We start from the raw sequence: 20,909 nt of genomic DNA, 5'->3' as shown, positions 1-20,909 counted from the left end.
GGATTTCGTTTAGGAGGAGGAGGAGGAGGAGGAGGAGGAGGAGGAGGAGGACTGAGAGAGATGGGTAGTAGTTATTCATGCAAGGGGGGTTAAGCTCCTCCTCCTCCTCCTCCTCCTCCATTAACATGATGAATAAACTGCTCCCCTTTAAGCCCCTTCTAAGCCATATCACGGATTTTCCTGATGTACAAACTCTTCCCCTTTTCCTTTCATCCAGCAGCTTAACATTTTTCTTAACGGCGTATAAACTTCTCCACCCTTTTTCCTCTCGAAGTTCCATCATTAGTTACTCTTATGTGTAAACCCTAACCGCCCTCCCTCACGAGATGAATAGGATTGATTTATGTTGGGAGGAACAAAAATGCAAGTGGTAAGCGTGTTCGAACATTACGGGTCACACACGCCATGCGAAAGAACACCTGACACACTATTCAAACGCAACACTACTGTACATCATCTTTGCACATTATAACAACATAGAAGTCACAACAACACTTTAAGCCTCGTCCAGCAAGCCAAGGAACAACATCTCCCACCCCATATTAGTAACACATTATATATTTTCCATAACGTGAATGAAACTCGTACAAATCCTCAGGTATCAGGACACCTCTCCTCCTGTATTTGATCTTCCTTTCGGCCACCTCTTTTGCTTTACTTTAGGAGCAGCGAGTAGCGGGCTTTTTTTTTTTATTATTGTTTTCTTTTTTTGTTGCCCTTGAGCTGCCTCCTTTGTTGTAAAAAAAAAAAAAAAAATCGCAACACTTTAAATTTACTCCGTCCGGTAAACCAAGGAACATACGCACATTGCAACACTTTTAAGCTCCCTCCACAGTTGTATATTATTAAAGAAACACCTACATATTGCAACACTGTATAAACCCCACCCAGCAATCTAGGAAACACACACGCTACACACAGACAACTCAACGCAACACAAAGCATCATACCCATACCTTCAGCGGATCAGAGGAACATCACATCGCAACACTCAGTACACATCTCAACACTCGGTCATGTCAGCCAGGCCCTTTCCCAGAAGACACAAACACCGCTCGCAACACTATACACTATTGCTTCCCCGAGGCTTTACAGCAACACACCATTACACTTTGAAACACCCATTTGTCACAGCCCCATTCCCAGCATACGTAAACAGCACAGCACGAAAGAAACACACCACAACACTTACGAGCAACACCTGCCACTTGCAAACACACACAAACCGACCATACTGTACACGGACATCACAGCAAACACTACAACACATCACATCTTCCCAACCGAACTAAAGAAACACACTTCAACACATGCCAACACCTGACACGTAACACAAACCCAACACCACTAACACACGGACAACACATGCAGCAACAACAGTACCGTACTACAACATCTCCCCCGCGGATCAAAGGAAAACACACAACACTATCGCCTTGAAACACTCGGTAGTCTCAGGCTCCTTCCAGCACGCATATATGAGAAATCGAGTCCACATCCCGAAGGCTCAGAGGGAGAGGTATTCGGATTTTACGCCCTAAGACGAACCGGTACTGTGTGTTCTGGGGGAGAGATGAGAGTGAAGCTTGGAAAAGAGGAGGAGAAGGAGGCAGATAGGGAGCAAGAAGTGGAGGAAAATAGATGAAAGAGAGAAAAGAGTGAAGCTTGAGAAATAAGAGGAGGAGGAGCATGAGGAAGATAAAGAGGAAAGAGAGAGAGGTGTAGAAGGAAGAGAGAGACATCAGAGAATTCCACGACCATATTGAAAAGATACAAAGGAGAGAGGGAGGGAAAGAGGGGAACGGGGGAGTAGAGATAAAGAGAGAGAGAGGAAACTGCAAAGAGAAAAATGAAACGAGTCAACATGGAAAGGGAAAAAAGGAAAGAAAGTAAGAAATGGAAAAAAAAGGAAGAAAAAAAGTTAAGGAAAAGCTTTTGATGTAGCAATACGAGAGAGAGAGAGAGAGAGAGAGAGAGAGAGAGAGAGAGAGAGAGAGAGAGAGAGAGAGAGAGAGAGAGAGAGAGAGAGAGAGAGAGAGAATGGAAGTATAAAGGGAGAAGAAGGAGATGGTTTTTAGAAGTTAGGGACGGAAGGAAAGAATTTTAAGAGGAAGGGAGGAGACCGTGAGGAAAGAGACGGACGAAGAAAGGAGGGTAGGAGAAGAAAGAAAAGGGAGGAATAAGCGGAATTAAGGATAGAGGGAACAAGAAAACGGAGATAACAGTGGAGGGAAAAAAAATATAAAGGACAGAGAGAGAGAGAGAGAGAGAGAGAGAGAGAGAGAGAGAGAGAGAGAGAGAGAGAGAGAGAGAGAGAGAGAGAGAGAGAGAGAGAGAGAGAATCAGTCACAGAGGAAAACAGAATTATGATGAGATTTTACACACACACACACACACACACACACACACACACACACACACACACACACACACACACACACACACACACACACACACACACACATACGAGCGCGTTATAAAATTCATGGGCCGTGTAACTGTTATTATCTCTTAAAAAAACACAAAACGGGCATTATTATATCTTTTTAAATTGAGTAAAGGAGCTGGAAATGTGGATGTGCCTCGGTTGCTGTTGTCTGAAGCGAGGCTGAAATAGAGCTGATATGCCTGTGTTGAAAGAGTTATATAGTTATTTCGTTATTCTGAATGACTAAAATAGAGTTAATATGCCTGTCGTGGGAGAGTTATTTATTTAATTAGTTATTCTGAATGGCTAAAACCGTTGATGTGCCATGTCTCACATTTCTTATCGCCACACTTAAACACGGGAACATTTCTTATCGTCACACTTAAACACGGGATCATTTCTTATCGCCACACTTAAACACGGGAACATTTCTTATCGCCACACTTAAACACGGGAACATTTCTTATCGCCACACTTAAACACGGGAACATTTCTTATCGCCACACTTAAACACGGGAACATTTCTTATCGCCACACTTAAACACGGGAACATTTCTTATCGCCACACTTAATTAAACACGGGAACATTGCTTATCGCCACACCTTGCCACACATAGCTATTCTGAATTTAGTTGTTTAATTATTTAGTTAGTCTGAATGGCTAAAACAGAGCTGATATGCCTGTGGTGGAAGAGTTATTTTGTCATGAATGGAAAATATACGTGATTGTTGTTGTGGGACGCGGTGGTCGAGTGGTATGGAGCACTGAGCCGTAAGTTCAGAGCCAACAGTTCGAACCTCATACCGCCACGTGACGTCAGGAAAGGCATCCAGTCCTAAGTTCGGTATTGTCAGACGGTACCACCTCTCACAGCAACCATTTCCAAAAGCCGAAAACGTGATCGGTCGTGTTCTAATGAGTGTTTCTTTAGGTTCATGGTACAAAAGAAGGGTCAAATTACCGCCAGGGTTATAAAGCTACCCTTAGAAATGCCCGAAATTCCTACGAAAGCCTAGTCAAATATGCGTGCTTAGAAAGCGAAGTGTTTAAAAATTACCCTAAACCCCAAGCCACAATGCCCCCCCTCCCCCCCCAAAAAAAAAAATAATAATAGCGGCCTCATAAATTATAAACATGTAAAAGTTATCAAGACAAAAAAATCTCATTGTTGTTTTTAATGGAAAGTTTATTCTTTCATATATTTTGTTTAATGTTAAAAATATTAACATAAAGAAGATTGAATTCCTTTCTTCATTAACTTCCTAAAGACGACGGTGAGGCAATAATGGGGGTAACGAAAGACCCGTTAGCGAGCACGGATGATTAATCGTTCTAAAGGGTAACTTATTTATTCCAGGGACGCGGGAACACAGCGTCATTTACATACATAAGGAGAATTGGATGTCTTTCTTATTGGCCGTGTGGAGGTGAGGGTTGGGTCATTATCAGGTGTTTAAAGAGAGGAGTCATTAAGCTCGTGGGATTTGCATGTCTAATTAATATAAACTTTAAACACCGCCACGAAAAAAAAAAGAATATAGTAACGACGACGATTGGATGTCTTTCGCCGTGTGGAGGTGAGGGTTTGGTCATTATTAGGTGTTTAAAGAGAGGGGTCATTAAGCTTGTGGGATTTGCATGTCTAATTAATATATAAACACTGCTCCGAAAAAAAGAAAAATATATATAGTAACGACGACGATTGGATGTCTTTCTTATCGGCCGTGTGGAGGTGAGGGTTGGGTCATTAGCAGGTGTTTAAAGAGAAAGGTCATTAAGCTCGTGGGATTTGCATGTCTAATTATTATAAACTTGAAGCACTGCCCCGAAAAAAAAAATAATAACGACGACGATGAATCTTTTTTTCTTTCTTATTGATTGTGGAGGTGGGGTGAGAGTGAGGTCATTACGAGGTGTTTGAAGAGAAGGGTCATTAAGCTCGTGTGATTTGCATGTCTAATTCAAAAGCGACGTGGCAAAACAAAACCTTGTATTCTTAAACGTATAGGCACCGTATTTTAGCCAGTGTTATGATCCTGCATGGTAGTTTGTCCCTTCTTTTGTAACATGAACTTATAAAAATACTCATTAGAACCCGATTAATCACCTCTCTCGTTGCTGTTGTTGGGATATTTCATGGACTGTTTTGTAATGCTGGTGATAGTTGTAGCTACACGGCTTCTGCATTTTAAACGGGAAAAATCACCCATGAAAACCGGATTATAATTTTCTCTGTGGACTTGGGAAACAGGTTGGTATTCTTAGTCCCCTCACATCAACTATTTTCAGAGGTCAGGAAGAGATTAATCAGGTTTTAATGAGTATTTTTATAGGTTCATGTTACAAAAAGAAGGGTCAAACTACCACCAGGATCACATCGACTATTTTCAAAGGTCAAGAAGAGATTAATCGCGTTCTTATGAGTATTTTTATAGGGTCATGTTACAAGAGGAGGGTCAAACTACCACCAGGATCATAAAACTATACCCTTGAAAATGCACTAAACTCCCACGAAAGTCTTGTCAGTCAGGCTTGTGAGCTTGGGCGCCGAAATATATATGAATTTGACCCTTAATTGAACGTTTAAAAATATGGCCCTAAATGTAAAGTTAGTTAAATAAAGTTAAATCTAGTTGAGTCTCACATTATTAATAGTTTCAGAGCTACTAAAAATAGGCGTGTCACGTGTGTGTGTGGGGGGGGGGGAGCGGAACGGGAGGGAAGTCAAAGGGTTCACTCTGTTAAACACGGACGGATCCATTAATAAAGGCCTGAATTTGTGGTTTTATTCAAAGGATTATTGCGCTAAAATGATAATCCGGCGGCGTCACTCGCGTCCATCGAGCCGAGTTTATTTAATATTTCAGATTTATTTTTTTTATATATTTTTATTGCGTGACCGTGGTTCATGGAAATTGGTTTAGTTTGGCTTTTTTTTTTTTAATATCGGATAACGAACGTTTGTCGCTATAGCGTTAACGACTGACAGACAGGCATGTGAACGAAGAGGAGGAGGAGGAGGAGGAGGACAAGATGAAGAAGATGGAGGAGAAGAAGAAGAAGAGGAAGAAATAGAAAAGGAAGGAAAAAAGAAGAAAAGGAAGAAAAAAGAAAAGGGAGGAGGAGGACAAGAAGAAGATGAAGATGAAGAAGAAAAAGAAAAGGAAGGAAAAAAGAAGAAAAAGAAAAAGGAGGAGGAGGAGGACAAGAATAAGATGAAGAAAAAGAAGAAGTAAAGGAAGAAAAGAAGAAAAAGGAGGAGGAGGAAGGAGGAAAACTAGACGGATATGTAAATGGGGAATAATTGAACCACGAAGAGAGAGAGAGAGAGAGAGAGAGAGAGAGAGAGAGAGAGAGAGAGAGAGAGAGAGAGAGAGAACGAACGAACGAACGAACGAACTAACGGAAGCAGTGACTAATTAGTGTAATGAATAAATGCGAGTCTTGTGGAGGGAGGAAGGGAGAGACGGAGGGAGAGAAGATGAGCAACTGGAGGGAAGAGAGGAGAGAGGGAGAGAGAGGGGGGAGGGAGGAAAGAGAGGTAATGAGGGACGCAGGAGTGTGATTAGTATAAGTGTGTGGAGGAGGAGGAGGAGGAAGAGGAGGAGGAGGAGGAGGAGGAGGAGGAGGAGGTCTTTGGAGGGTTGTTGTGGTGAGAGAGACGAAGCGTGATATGTGCTAATAAGTCTACTTACTACTACTACTACTACTACTACTACTACTACTACTACTACTACTACTACTACTACTATGACCATAAACCATAACCTCGTCTGCTCATCGTCCGTTTCAAGTCACTCATCAGCTGCCTTTTACTCATCCGTTACTCATCTGTTATTCATTCTCCCCCTTACCCATTAGTCTCCCCTTCACCCATTATCCTCCCCCTCATTCATCACCATTCACCCTTATCCTCATTTCTCCCTCGTCTGCTCATCGTCCGTTTCAAGTCACTCATCAGCTGCCTTTTACTCATCCGTTACTCATCTGTTATTCATTCTCCCCTTACCCATTAGTCTCCCCTTCACCCATTATCCTCCCCCTCATTCATCACCATTCACCCTTATCCCCATTTCTCCCTCCTCTCTCATCCTCTCCTCCTCTTCTCCTGCCACCCATACTGTACACCATCTTCTCTCCTCTCCCTTAATCAGCCAGTCAGTCAGTCAGTTCATCAATCAGTTCGTCAGTCAGTCAGTCAGTCAGTCAGTCCCTCCCTTCCTAATTCCTCCTGTCTCCCAATAATCCAGTACTTGCTCTCCCATTCCCTTATTATCACCATCTCTTTCCCTCCCTCATTCCTATCTACTTACTTGCCTACCTACCTACCTTTGGACTTTTCTGTTCCATTAATTCTTCCGGCCTTTTTTTCTTTTTTCTTTCTTGTATTCGATATTTTTTTATTGATTGGTGTCATTGAATGCATTTTTTTTAAATTCTTCTTTTCTTTTTTGCTGGAGTGGTATTATTTATTTATTTATTCTTTACTCATTTTTCTTACTCATCTCCTTATTCATTGTTCTTATTCATTTCCTCATTCATTTTTTTTTTTCATCAGTGTGTGTTTGTATTTCCGTCTCGGTTTACCTGCACGCGTCGTCTCATTACCTGCCTAATTAGTGTTGCTCTCCACCTCGTCATCGCAGTAATATACCAGTCACTTAAATATACATCATCAGAAACCTTGCCACTTATATATGTTTTTTTTTGTTGTTGTTGTTGTTGTTTTGTTTGTTTTTAAGCGAGTAATGTTAAATATTTTTCCTACGTGTATTTTTCAGTGTGTGGCTCCCCTCCAACATAAAAAAAAAAATCCATTGTAAAAAAGTGACACGTGTGTATATATATTTTTTAGGTGGAGGAAGGGGAAATTTCGTCTTTTTTTATTATTTATTTATGTATTTTTAGTTAGGTTTTGTTTCCCTTTGTGCATCGAAATTCTGTGGTCAGCGGTTGGTAATTAACGTGTGTGTGTGTGTGTGTGTGTGTGTGTGTGTGTGTGTGTGTGTGTATGTGTGTGTGTGTAAGCCATCAGTGAATGTTAATTAAACCAGATTATGTTCCCTCCCCCAGTTTCGTGAGCAGCTTCCATTTAATCTTTCGCTTTTCGCTACACCAAAACACGGGAATATGTCTTTCAGCCACACAACACGGGACCAGTTCTATCCGTCTCACAATAACACGGGATTATTTCTTATCGCCACGTCAAAACACGGGAACATTTCTTATCGCCACACCAGAACACAGGAACATTTCTTATAGCCACACCAGAACACGGGAACATTTCTTATCGCCACATCAAAACACGGGAACATTTCTTATCGCCACACCAAAACACGGGAACATTTCTTATCGCCACATCAAAACACGGGAACATTTCTTATCGCCACATCAAAAACACGGGAACATTTTTTATCGCCACACCAGAACACGGGAACATTTTTTGTCGCCACACCAGAACACGGGAACATTTCTTATCGCCACACCAAAACACGGGAACATTTCTTATCGCCACATCAAAACACGGGAACATTTCTTATCGCCATACCAAAACATGGGACTATTTCTTATCGCCACGCAACAAAACACGAGAATATCCTTTATCGCCACACACCAACACGGGAATATTCCTTTTCACTACACCAAAACACGGGAATATTTCGAACCTTCCCCTCGCACCTGGCGGCCCTAATGAACGCGTCGCACCTGCTTAATTAGGGAGGGTCACACCTGTCGAGGAAGCATCGTGCACCGCAACCACCAAGACGGAGACCAAAGTAGCAATAGGTAGATAGATAGATAGATAGATTAACAGACAGACAGACAGACAGACAGACAGATAGATAGATAGATAGGTCAATAGAAAGATCAGTAGACAGTGGATTAACATATAGAAAGACATGCAGACAGGCACACACATTGCCTCATAAATAACGTAGATAGGTAGATAGATAGATAGATAGAAAAATCAGTAGACAGATGACTGGTTTAACATATAGATAGACAGACAGACGGAGAGACAGATAGACGGATAGACAATCTCACATTCCCTCATAAATTACATAGAAAGATAGAAAGATAAACAGATAGATAGATAGATAGATAAACAGATAGAAAGAGGTTTGATTAACATACAGACAGACCATTTCACATTCCCTCATAGATAACGTTGAAAGATAGATTACATTGATAGACGAATAGACGGACTGGCATTGGTAAAAGTAGAGTTGGAGGCATACACTATAGTATCTGCGCGTGGCATCGGTGCACATCTCCGTCACATTGGCCCCTAGAAATAGACAGACAGACGGATTTTTTTATAGTAAGTTTTCTTCTATTCGTTTCTGTATTTCTCTTCTTTCATCCTTCTATCGTGGTCATAGGGTGCCAATTAAGACTATTTTCCCTTATTTTTTCATCCTCTCCCTCTTGGCCCGGCATTATAACGGCTTTCATGTAGGCTTATAGTAGGCTTAGGAACGGTAATTGCTGCTACCCGTTAGGCCTAGGCGGTTCTTGTAGTAGTCGTGTTTCCGATGTAGTACCGTTTTTCTTTTATTACTTCCTATGTTAAAGCTTGTTAATGGTGTGATATCCCCCCCTCCTCCCCCCTTCGAAGTCTGTCATTCCATCCTCCGTTTTCTTTCATTCTCAATCAAGTTTATTATGATATTCGATCGTCTTGAGTAAAGTCTTGGATTCCCTGTCTACTTACTCTCATTTTTTTTTTTTATCTTCCTGTTATTTTTTTCCCTCCTAGTCTCCCTTCCTCCTTTCTTTCTTCCCCTTCCTATAATCCCCTTGTTGTTTCCATTTACGGAGGGGGGGAGGGAAGGGAGAGAGTAGGGGCAGGAGAAAGGAAGGAAGGAAAAAGGGGATGGAGAGGGAAGGATATGGCTGGCAGCTGAAAGGGAAAAAGAAACAGCTGTCATTACCACTCTCTCTCTCTCTCTCTCTCTCTCTCTCTCTCTCTCTCTCTCTCTCTCTCTCTCTCTCTCTCTCTCTCTCTCTCTCTCTCTCTCTCTCTCTCTCTCTCTCTCTCTCTCTCAAAATCGATATTATATTTTCTTTCTCCTCCCTCTCGCTGGATGCGGGTCTCGGAATGTGAAGAGGAAGTGGAGAGAGGAGATAAGAAGTAGAAGAGGGAAGAGATGGAGTCGATAAAGATAGGCAAAGGCAAATAATCAATGGGAGAATATTAGAAGTGGTAAGGGGAGAAGGAAGATGAGGAGATAGAAAGGGGAGGAGGAGACGAGGCAGGCGGTAGAAGAGAAGGAATTAGTAGAGAAGGAATGATAAATGGTGGAAGAGAGAGAGAGAGAGAGAGAGAGAGAGAGAGAGAGAGAGAGAGAGAGGAAAGAGGTTTAAGGTGTCGGAGAATTACGAGAAAAAGGAAAAGAAAGTAAAGAAATAAAGGAAGGCGATTAGAGAGAGAGAGAGAGAGAGAGAGAGAGAGAGAGAGAGAGAGAGAGAGAGAGAGAGAGAGAGAGAGAGAGAGAATGAAGATAAAGGAAGAAGAGAATAGGAAGAAAATGAGGATAAGGAGAGGAAAGAGGTTTAAGGTGTCGGAGAATTACGAGAAAAAGGAAAAGAAAGTAAAGAAATAAAGGAAGGCGATTAGAGAGAGAGAGAGAGAGAGAGAGAGAGAGAGAGAGAGAGAGAGAGAGAGAGAGAGAGCATTACTAATTAAATCAGAGTACGTTAAAAATTAGGAGTTAGTTCTATGCATCAAAGGAATCGGAACAACTTATACTTAAAAGACTGAATTGCCTCTCCGCCTTTGACTACTAATACTTTTTTTTTTCCACTACATAAATAACTCCTTGACCTACTTCCAGAATCAACCTTTTCTTAGGCCTTTTGTTATTTATTGTTTTTTTTTTTTTTTGTGCTCGTATTTTTTTTTTTTTCGATCTACTTCCAGAATTAACCTCTTTCTCTCTCTTTTTTTTCTCCGTCTTCCTCTACAGGCCATTTTGTTTTCTTTATTTATTTCTAATTTGTGCTCGTAAACCTCTTCTTATTTTTTTCGCCTTTTTTCTCTTTTTTTTTCTTTTCGTTCTTTTTTTCCCTTTTACGTTCTCCCTCCCTTTATCTTTTCATTTCCCTACATTGTTTTTCTTTCCCCTGACAGAACCTCGACTTTTATTATTTTCATTTTACGTTTAGTCTCGTTTTTTATTTTTCCCCCTCTTTCCCGTTTTTATTTCTATGTGTTCGTATGTTATTTATTTTTCATTTCCCTACACTATTATTTTTTCCCTGACAGCTTAACTTTATTTTTATTTAGTGTTCGCTTCTCGTAACATTTTTTCTTTTATGTTGTGTTTGTCTATTTTTATTATTTCCCTACATTTTTTCCCCCTTATAGAAGCTTAACTTTATTTAATTTATGTTTCGTCTTGTTTCATTATTTTTTTTTCCTTTATTTTTTTTCTATGTGTTCGTCTGATATTTTTTTTTCCTACATCCTTTTTTCTAGAAACTTAACTTTATTTTTGTTTACCGTTCTCTTATCTTTACACTTATTTTCCCCTTTCATTTTTTTTTCCACTTCTGTTTGTGTTTTTTTTATTCATACCTACAACTATTTTTTTACATTTAGTCTTATTTTTATTGTATGGTTTCCTCCCACCCAGTAACTACCCAATTTTTCTCCTCGTATCCTTCTCTAATAGACCCTTTCATTCTTTTTTTTATGTGTTCCCCATTAGTTGTTTTTTCTCCTACACCTTTTTCCATTTATTTTCATTTTATAGTTCCCTCCGCCCCGGCAACTACCCATTTTTTCCTCCTCGTATCTTTCTCTAACAGACCCTTTCATTATTTTTGTTGTTGTTCGCCTTTGTGTTATATCCTTTTTTCCCTACATCTTTTTTCCTCTCCCTAAAATTTTCACCTTTTTCCTCTATCTACATCGTTTTTCCCTTCCCTTCTGCTTTTTCTTCTCTTCCTACATCTTTTTTTCCCTCCCTACATTTTTTTTCCCCTCTCTGGATCGTTTCTCCCCACTCTCTTTCATCTTTTTCCCCTCCCTAATTTTTCCCTCCCTAAATATTTTCCCCTCTTTTTCTCCTCCCTCCACCTGTTTTCCCCACCCTATACATCTTTTTTCCCCTCCTTACATCTCTTTTTCCTCCTCTCTACGTCTTGTTTTCCTCGACAAACTCCATTTTTATTTAATTTTGTCTCGTTCCGCCCCAATTACTTTTTTTTTCTCTCTCTCCTCGATATATTTCAGTGACAGACAGGCGCATCATTTTTTTTTTTTTTTCATTTTAAGTTGGTCCTTGTTTGGCGTTCTTTTTTTTTTTTTTTTTTTTTCCCCTCCTGACAAACTCCTTTTCTTTTTTTTTCTTTTTTACCTTTATTTTCCTCCATACACTTTTTGTCTCGTATTTGATTTCCTGTTCTCTTCTTTCTTCTTTTCTTTCTTTTTTTCTTTTATGTGTTTTTTATATATTTTCCTTTTCTTTTTGTACATTTTTTTTCCTTTTTTATGTTGTATTTCATCCTGGTTTTTTTTTTTCCCCGACGAAGATCTAAGTCTTATTATTATTTTTTCTTCCATACATATTTCCCTGACGCAAACTCCTTTTTTGTTTTATATTATGGTCATCCCTTATTCCTTTTCTTTCGTACATCTAATCCTCTTTTTCTCTATTAATTCTCTTCCTCCATTTTTCTCTTTATATACCGCTATTTTTTATGCAACGAAGTGTATATCTGATCCTCTTTTTCTCTTTCTATTCTTATTCTCTTTCTCTTTATTCTCTTTTTTCTCTATGTTGTTTTTATCCAGCGAAGAGCTAACATTCTCCTTTCTTCTTCTCCCTCAGGTATGTTGTTGCTTCCTGGGGTCACCTGGACACGAGAAGGGTAAAGGTGAAGGCAAGGTGAGATGAGGTAAGGTTGCGTCCATCTGCCTGAGGGGAAGAAGTTACCTGTCCCCCAACACCTGTGCTCTGTGTAAAGGAGAGTAGAGTGGAGCAGCTTTTTTTATTATTATTATTATTTTTTTTTCATCAGAGGACACGGCTCAAGGGCAACAAACAAGGGGACAAAAAAATAAAAATGTCCGCTACTCCCCGCTCCCATAGAAGATAAAAATAGAGTAGCCAAAACCGTTCATTTTTTTCTTTTATTTACATTTTTTTCCCTTTTCGTCGTCTTCAGGCAGTCTTGTTTGTATTTTTCCCTTTTCACATTTGTCTCCTCTTCCTCCCCTTCTTCCTCCTCCTCCTATGGTTTATTTAATTTAGTGTTGTTTTTTCACTTTTTCACATTTTCTCTTTATTTTCGTTTTCGTCGTTTTTTTCTCACTCCTTTTCCACTTCTTTTTTTCCTCACTTTTCTCTCTCTCTTTCTCTCTCTCTCTCTCTCTCTCTCTCTCTCTCTCTCTCTCTCTCTCTCTCTCTCTCTCTCTCTCTCTCTCTCTCTCTCTCTACCTCTCTTACATCTTCTCTTTTCTCCTCCTCTTTCCTTCCTCTTTCTTTGCTTCCGTCCATCTCTTTCTTCTCTCTCTCTCTCTCTCTCCATCCTTCCGTTTCTCTTCTTCCTATCTCTCTCTTGACACCTTTTCCTATTGTCTTATTCTCTACCTCTCCTTTCCTCTGTTTATTTTTTGCCCCTTTTCTTTATCTTCTTCCCTTGTTTTCCCTTTTTTCCTCTTTTTCATCTTAAATTTTCATCTTTCTCTTTTTTTTCCTTCCCCTCGTTCTCCTCCTCCTGTGGTTCATTATATCTTTTTCCTGGTCTTTATCTCTCTTCTCTGTCTCCTATTTCCTTTATTTTTATCCTTTACCGCTCCCTTCTCTGTTTATCTGCCTCTTTTCTTTATTTTCATTCAGTGTTTTCCTCTTTCTCTGCCCTTCTTCCTCTCTTTCATCTTCCTCTCTTTTTCCGCCACTCCCTCGTTCTCCTCCTCGTCCATTCCCTCATCTCCAAGTTTCCAGGAATTCCTCTTCTTCCCGCTTTCATATCTTCCGCCTTTCCTTCCTCTTTCTTTGCTTCCGTCCATCTCTTTCCGCATTCTCTCACTCTCTTTTCCTCCATCCTTCCGTTTCTCTCCTCTTTTCCTCCTCCGGGTGCAGATTGTCTCTTCCTCCTCCTCCTCCTCCTCCTCCTTTTCCTATCTCTCAAGTGTGTTATGATTCCTTGTAGTTATATAGTTTCCAGTATGCTCTGTCTATCTAGTTTGTCCTCTTCCTCCTCCTTGTAGTTTCCAGTATTCTCTCTTACCTATCTTTATATTTATCTTATTTATCTTTTTTCCTTTTCATTGGGTCCTTCAATCCCTTTCTCTCTCCTCTCTCACTCTTCTTACTTGTCTGATCACATCCTCGTCCTCGTTCTCCTCCTTATCGTTCTCCTTCTCCCTCTCTCACCCTTCACCTACGACTCCATCCTCTCTCTCTCTCTCTTCCGCCGCCCACCCACATCCTCTCTCCCTCCCTCTCTCCGTCTCTCCCCTCAGCTACTCCCTCCCACACACTCCTCCTCCGGCGATGCTCGAGGGAGAGGCCGAAGAAGGGGAGGAAGGCTGCAGGTCGCGTCATTTTAATTATTCGCTGCAGGTTAATTTTTTTCTAACGGGAAGACCTGTTAGTTGTTAGAGAGAGAGAGAGAGGGAGAGGGAGAGGGAGAAGGGGGAGAGGGGAGACGTGTTATGTATTCTGAGCAAGTAAGTGAATTAATGTTTGAGGAGAATATGAATGCTTCGGGTTTTATTCTGTGTTCCAAAACCAGTCTGTGCTCAGGATTTTGTGTGTGTGTGTGTGTGTGTGTGTGTGTGTGTGTGTGTGTGTGTGTGTGTGTGTGTGTGTGTGTTTTGTATTGTGCTTAGTTTTTTTTCTTTTTTCATTTAAATATTACTAAAAATCTCGCGGCGCAAAGGGCGAGGAAAACATTTATTTGTTTTTCCTTTATTTCTTGTTATTGTTGTTGCTGTTTGTTTGTTTTTGGTACTGGACGCGTTTTTTTTTTTTTTTATTATATTCGTAAAGACTATACCATCACACCCACTGCTCTCAATCTCCCTCTCAAACACACACACACACACACACACACACACACACACACACACACACACATGAACGCCCTGATTGCCTGCTCGCATGACTGCCTGAGTGACTGACGGGCGGCCTGACTGACTGCTGGTATTCTTATGCATTGATACTTTTTGAATGGTTTGTGTACACGCAACGCACGGCACCTCTCACGCCTGGCTGACTGACTGACTGGATGACTGGATGGCGTACTGGCTTTATTTATTTATTTATTTATTTTTATACAGCAAGGGAGGCAGCACAAGGGCATAACAAAGACAGAACAGCAACAAAAAATAACTCTTGATGCTGCTCCAAACAGAAGTAGCAAGAATGAGAGGCGAGAAGAGAGGTCAACTGCGGGAGGAGAGGTGTCTTGAATGAGTTTAAGTCGTAGGCAGGCTGGAAGAAATACAGACAAAGGAAGGCTGAGATGTACAGTCTGATGATCTAGGGACGAAACAGTAATAATAGAAAGCAAGAAAAGAGAGTCATCCGGAAAATAAATGAAGTAAAAACAAATATACAGAGAAAGTACAAAAAAGTATAAACAAAGATACAGAAAGATGGATGAACAGACAGAAGGCCGACAGACAAACAGACAGACAGACTACCGAACACACAGACAGGCAGACAAATAAGGAGTGACAAAGAAGGAAAGGAAGAAAAAAGAGAAAAAAAACACGAAGAAGAAAAGCAAACTAATTGACTAACTACACACACACACACACACACACACACACACACACACACACACACACACACACACACACATACACACACACACACCAAAAAAAAAAAAAATAATAATAATAATAATAAAAAATAAAAGAAAAGAAAAGAAAAATAGAAAATAAATGGAAGAATCTGAAGTCACTCACTCGCTCACTCACTCACGGCTAAGAGTTACCATGAGTAGCAACCATAGACAAAGCAGAGAGAGAGAGAGAGAGAGAGAGAGAGATGTGGGGGGGTGCGATGTTTGAATGCTGGTAGGAAAGCTAGAAGTCTGGAAACATGCCAGCTCTCTCTCTCTCTCTCTCTCTCTCTCTCTCTCTCTCTCTCTCTCTCTCCATTTTTGTGTTCCTCGGGCTGGTTCTCGTTCTCGTTTCCTCCCCATTATGATCGATGGAGTCATTATCTCTCTCTCTCTCTCTCTCTCTCTCTCTCCATACATCTCTCTTCCCTCTTTCCCTTTCCCTCCATTCGTCTCTCCTATTACATTCATTTATTCAGTTGCTTGTTTTGCTTTCTTGGTTCTATTTGTCTTTCTTCCCTTCTTCCCTTTTTTCTTACTTCTCTTTTCTTTCTTCTCCCTCCTTCTTTCTCGTTTCATCCCTCTCCTTCCTTCCTTTCTTCCTTCCATTCATTCTTTCTTTCTTTCTTTCTCCTCCATCACCTTTGACCGCCTTTTATTGAACTGGACTTAATGGCTTTTCTTACTTTAAAAATATATACATGTTGTTTTTGTTTTTGTTGTGTAGCCTTGATGTTGATGGTTTTCAGTTTTCCATCCTCTTCCTTCTTTCCTTTCTCCTCCTTTTCCTCTTCCTCCTTCTTCTCTTCCTCTATTTCTCCTTGTTATTACCCGTCCTTGCTTTCACCCCAATCGCATCCCGTTTTCCCTCGTCCTCCTCCTCATTCCGTTTTCTATAGCTGCAAGTGACCGTGACTAAGATAAATGTAAATAGACGAGGGGAAGAAGGAAGGAGGGGAGCGAGAGGAACGAGGAAGGGGACGCAGGAGGAGAAGAGAGAGGTGGTAGTAATGATATCGTCTTAGTGATGTGTTGGGATGCGTTTACCAATAATGATCCGCCCTATCTCTCTCTCTCTCTCTCTCTCTCTCTCTCTCTCGTATTCATAACAGTGGCCTCAATATTCTTTTTCTTTCCATTGATGTCTGTTTTTTTCTGCGATTTTAAACATTAGGAAGTAAAATAGGAACTTGCATGGTCACCTGTAGTCATCATCATCATCATCAGTAGTAGTAGAAGGACGAAACGAAAAAGAAAGTAGTAGTAGTAGTATCGGTATTATTATTATTATTAGTAGTAGTAGTAGTAGTAGTAGTAGTAAGATCCCCCTCCACTTGTTCGTCGTTTTGGTCCTCACTCCGAGGCATTGTTCGGGCGCCCTCAGGACCTTCCCAGCCACTTGTTATTACTCTTAAGGGGATCATCCTCTCGCCTCATCACCCTTCTCCTCCTTCTCCTCCTCCTTCTTCTCCTTCTCCTCCTCCTCCTCCAGCTCGCACTTCCCTTTCTCCTTCTTGTTCTTCTGTGTCCACTCTCTCTCTCTCTCTCTCTCTCTCTCTCTCTCTCTCTCTCTCTCTCTCTCTCTCTCTCTCTCTCTCTCTCTCTCTCGTGCCCACTTGTCACGTATTAAAGAAATTGTTTGTGTCCTCCCCCCCTCCCTCCTCCTCCTCCTCCTCCTCATGATTGTTCCTGTCGTCACGTTACTCTCCTCCTTGTTATTTCTAGGATTTACTTGTTGTCCCTGTCACTGCGAGAGATGGAACGAGCGTGATTGTGCTGGTGCTGACGATGGTTGTTAATGCTTTTGCTGCCTCTACTGGTACTGCTTCTTCTTCTTCTTTTATCATATTTTTTTCTCTTAAATTCAACGTCTTCATCTTAGTGAGTTTCTTATTTTCACGTGTTAAAAGAGCTAAGCACCCCGCCCCCCACCCCCACCCACCCTCACCTACCCTCCTCTTTGCCAAGCTGCGTGAAGGAGACTTGCTTCGCTGTCTCTCCGCTGATCACCTACAGTTCCAACAATACTTACCCCACACCAAGCTTTTCGTCGTGCTTTAGAGGTGTTTATGAGGCAAGCAGCTGACATGGTGCAGGCATTACGATTGACTGCAGTGGAAGTTACACAGAGCTTGGAATTTGCTCAAAAAGATTCGACTAATTGAAGCAAGAAGTGAAGTAGTACAAAAAAAATGTATGCAACAAGGAAGTAACCAACACACACACGCACACACGAGGAGATACAGGACAAGGAGGGAGGGAGGAAAATAGTCAAGAATGGAGGTAAGCCGAGGAGAGCGACATGATCCTCAAATCCACTTGTTGTCAGGGAAAACTGACGTCCTTGCCACTTAGCGGGGAGAGAGAGAGAGAGAGAGAGAGAGAGAGAGAGAGAGAGAGAGAGAGAGAGAGAATAATCGATGAAACCATATATAGGGGTCATACGAGGAAGTGTAGAAGAGAGAAGAATGACATAGAAACAGAAGGAGAATGAATGAAGGTAGAGGTATTGATATGATGAAAGGAGGCACCATTAGAGGATTATATGAGAGAGGAAAAATTAATGAAACTGAAACAAACTGATATTAAGAAAATGCGACGAACCACGAAAACAAAGGAGAAAGAAAAAGAAAAGCCTTGTACCACGGTGAAACTCATTGATAGAAGGAAAACGTTAAGGGCCTAGCCAGTATATAGAGGAGAGGAAGAATGAATGAAACAGTGAAACAATGGTATGAAGGAAAGGAGAACCGTGAATATAATATAGGAGAGAAAGAATGAATGAAACCGTGAAACAATGATATGAAAGCATTATACGAGAGCAAGAATATATATAGGAGAGAAAGAATGAATGAAACCGTAAAATTCGTATCGTTTGGGTCAGTAAGGGAAAATAAGGTAAGAAAAAGAGATTATGAAAGCATTATACGAGAGCAAGAATATATATAGGAGAGAGAAAGGAAGAATGAAGTAATAAAATTCGTCTTGGTAGTTTGAGTTAGTATAGGAAAACAAAGGAAGAAAAAGAAACTTGAACCCATTATACGAGAGCAAGAATATATATAGGAGAAAGGATGAATGAAGTAATAAAAGTCGTCTTGGTAGTTTGAGTTAGTATAGGAAAACAAAGGAAGAAAAAGAAACTTGAACCCATTATACGAGAGCAAGAATATATATAGGAGAGAGGAAAGATGAATGAAGTAGTAAAATTCGTCTAGGTAGCTGGAGTTCGCATGGGAAAATAAGGAGAGAAAGCAACATAAGCATTATAAGCATTATAATGCATTATAAGCAAGAAAAGATGTCGGGAGGTGGGGACGAACAGCAGGTACGGCTATAACTATACAGGAAGAAACTTTTAACAGAGGGAACAAAAAATAGAAGCACTGACTGACAAGATGCAAGGCGCCGTACCATCTGTAGTAAAGGGACGTCGGGAGCTCAAAACAGATGCTAATTCTTAATGCATTTTCCTCGTTCACTCTTGACTCCTGACCCGTCTTGCCATAGAACGTGTTGAACAGATGTGTTGTGAGATGTAAGTGGACAGGTGACGAGGAGCTTGCAGGTGAAAGGAGGAGGAGGAACAGGTGAAAAGTAGGTGGTGGAGGAGGAGGAGGAGGAGGAGGAGGAGGTGAGTCATGCTGTGCCAGGGTCCGGGAGCGAGAGGTGGAAGATAATGAGGTTGAAGGTAAAGAGGAGGAGGAGGAGGAGGAGGAGGATCTGCTGACACCTGCAAACACCTTGATAGAAGTGAGAGGCAGACGAAGGCAAAAAAAAAAAAAAAAAAATCAAGGGTGATGGAGGGGGTTGTAGGAGAGAGAGAGAGAGAGAGAGAGAGAGAGAGAGAGAGAGAGAGAGAGAGATAACGAGGATAAAGAAAGGAAATAATACCACCATTTTAGGTAATAGGAGAGAAAGAGGAGGGGAGAGAGAAAGGGAAGGAGGGAGGGAGAGAAGGAGGAGAAGATAATGATTGAGAGCAAGAGGGAGGAGGAAAAACACGGTGAGGGTTGACAAAAGGAAACAAAGAACACCGAGGCAAAAACAGAGTACAGGGAGAGCAAAGAAAGAAAAAAAGAAGAGAAAACGTTAGCAATGACCTTAACTACCTTACCTGTCCCACCCATTGAGTACCTGTGTCGGTGTATACCTGGTCACTTTACCTGGTGCTCTACTCCTACCTGGTTCCTTTACTTGTCTTACGCCTCTTTATGAACCTCTTACTCCTTAATCTTCAATCCATTACTCTACCTTGTGTGTGTGTGTGTGTGTGTGTGTGTGTGTGTGTGTGTGTGTGTGTGTGTGTGTGTGTGTGTGTTAATTCTTCTATTCTTTGCTCGTTTTATTTGTTTTTTTCATTTATTTATTTATTTTTGAAGCATGTCATTTAACTACCCATGGAAATGCCCAAAACGCCTACGAAAGCCTTGTCAAATAGGAGAGTTTGGGCGTCATAAGTACCCCTGGAAATGCCCACCACACACAACTCTACGAAAGCCTTGTCAAATATGAGAGCTCGGGCGTCGAAAGTACCCCTGGAAATGCCCACCACACGCAACTCCTCTACCAAAGCCTAATGTCTGTGTGTTGGGGCGTCTTCGAAATGTGTAAAGAATAGGGCGCGTAGACTTAACGATATAGCACCGCACATATTTACACTTGCGTTACCCCTGTTTGCTCTACCTCTTACTCACGCACCTTACGCATACATAGTTACGTACCTGCACCCCTTCCCTCCCCATCTTAGTCTTCCACCCCTGTACCTGCTGCCTCCTTCACCCTCACCTTCACCTCCCTCCCTCTCGCTGCGGTCCATCAGGAATTCATAGCCGCTTAAGTTAACAGCCGCGACGCGTTAGTCAGCCACGAACCACCGTAGAGGAACTGCTGTGGTGGGGGGGGATAGGAGAGAGAGAGAGAGAGAGAGAGAGAGAGAGAGAGAGAGAGAGAGAGAGAGAGAGAGAGAATGATGATATTAAGACTACAGGTGACCATGCTAGTTCCTATTTTAATTATTAATGTTGAAAATCGCAAAAAAAAGACATCAATGGAAAGAAAAAAAAATATTGATGCCACTTATGAATACGAGAGAGAGAGAGAGAGAGAGAGAGAGAGAGAGAGAGAGAGAGAGAGAGAGAGAGAGAGAGAGAGAGAGAGAGAGAGAGAGAGAGAATGTGCCTCCTCACTCATTTATTTTCTTGTAGTCGTCGTCTTTGTCATCATTTACATTATCATTTACGTCATCATCATTATCATACTCCGTTGGGCGTCACTATACAACCTGCAGCTATAAAAATGACGTACATGCTATAAAAAGGCCAAAATCATTCCTAAACGCAATGGATTTACCAACTAGCCTACTGGTATACCAAGCTCGTACGATACGTTAACTGTTTTTGCTATTTTTTTTATTATGAAGCTTGATCTGTAAACTTTCTTGCGTTCTCAGCTTATTCATTTTTATTTTTTTTTTGTCGATTTTCATTTATTGCTGCGATCCAAACGAAACTTGGTTGGAAAAATAATATAGTCTTTCCTTTACCTAACAGTCGGCCGTGTTTAAAATTAACAAATAAATGAATGAAACGCCTTTTTTTATTATGACAAGTGTGTATCATCTGCCAATGAATGAAGACGTTGACGCATATGTGTGCAGCGGAACCAATGAAATAA

Source organism: Eriocheir sinensis, chromosome 31, assembly GCF_024679095.1.
Source record: "Eriocheir sinensis breed Jianghai 21 chromosome 31, ASM2467909v1, whole genome shotgun sequence".
NCBI lineage: Eukaryota > Metazoa > Arthropoda > Malacostraca > Decapoda > Varunidae > Eriocheir > Eriocheir sinensis.
This window is presented reverse-complemented; position numbering follows the sequence as displayed.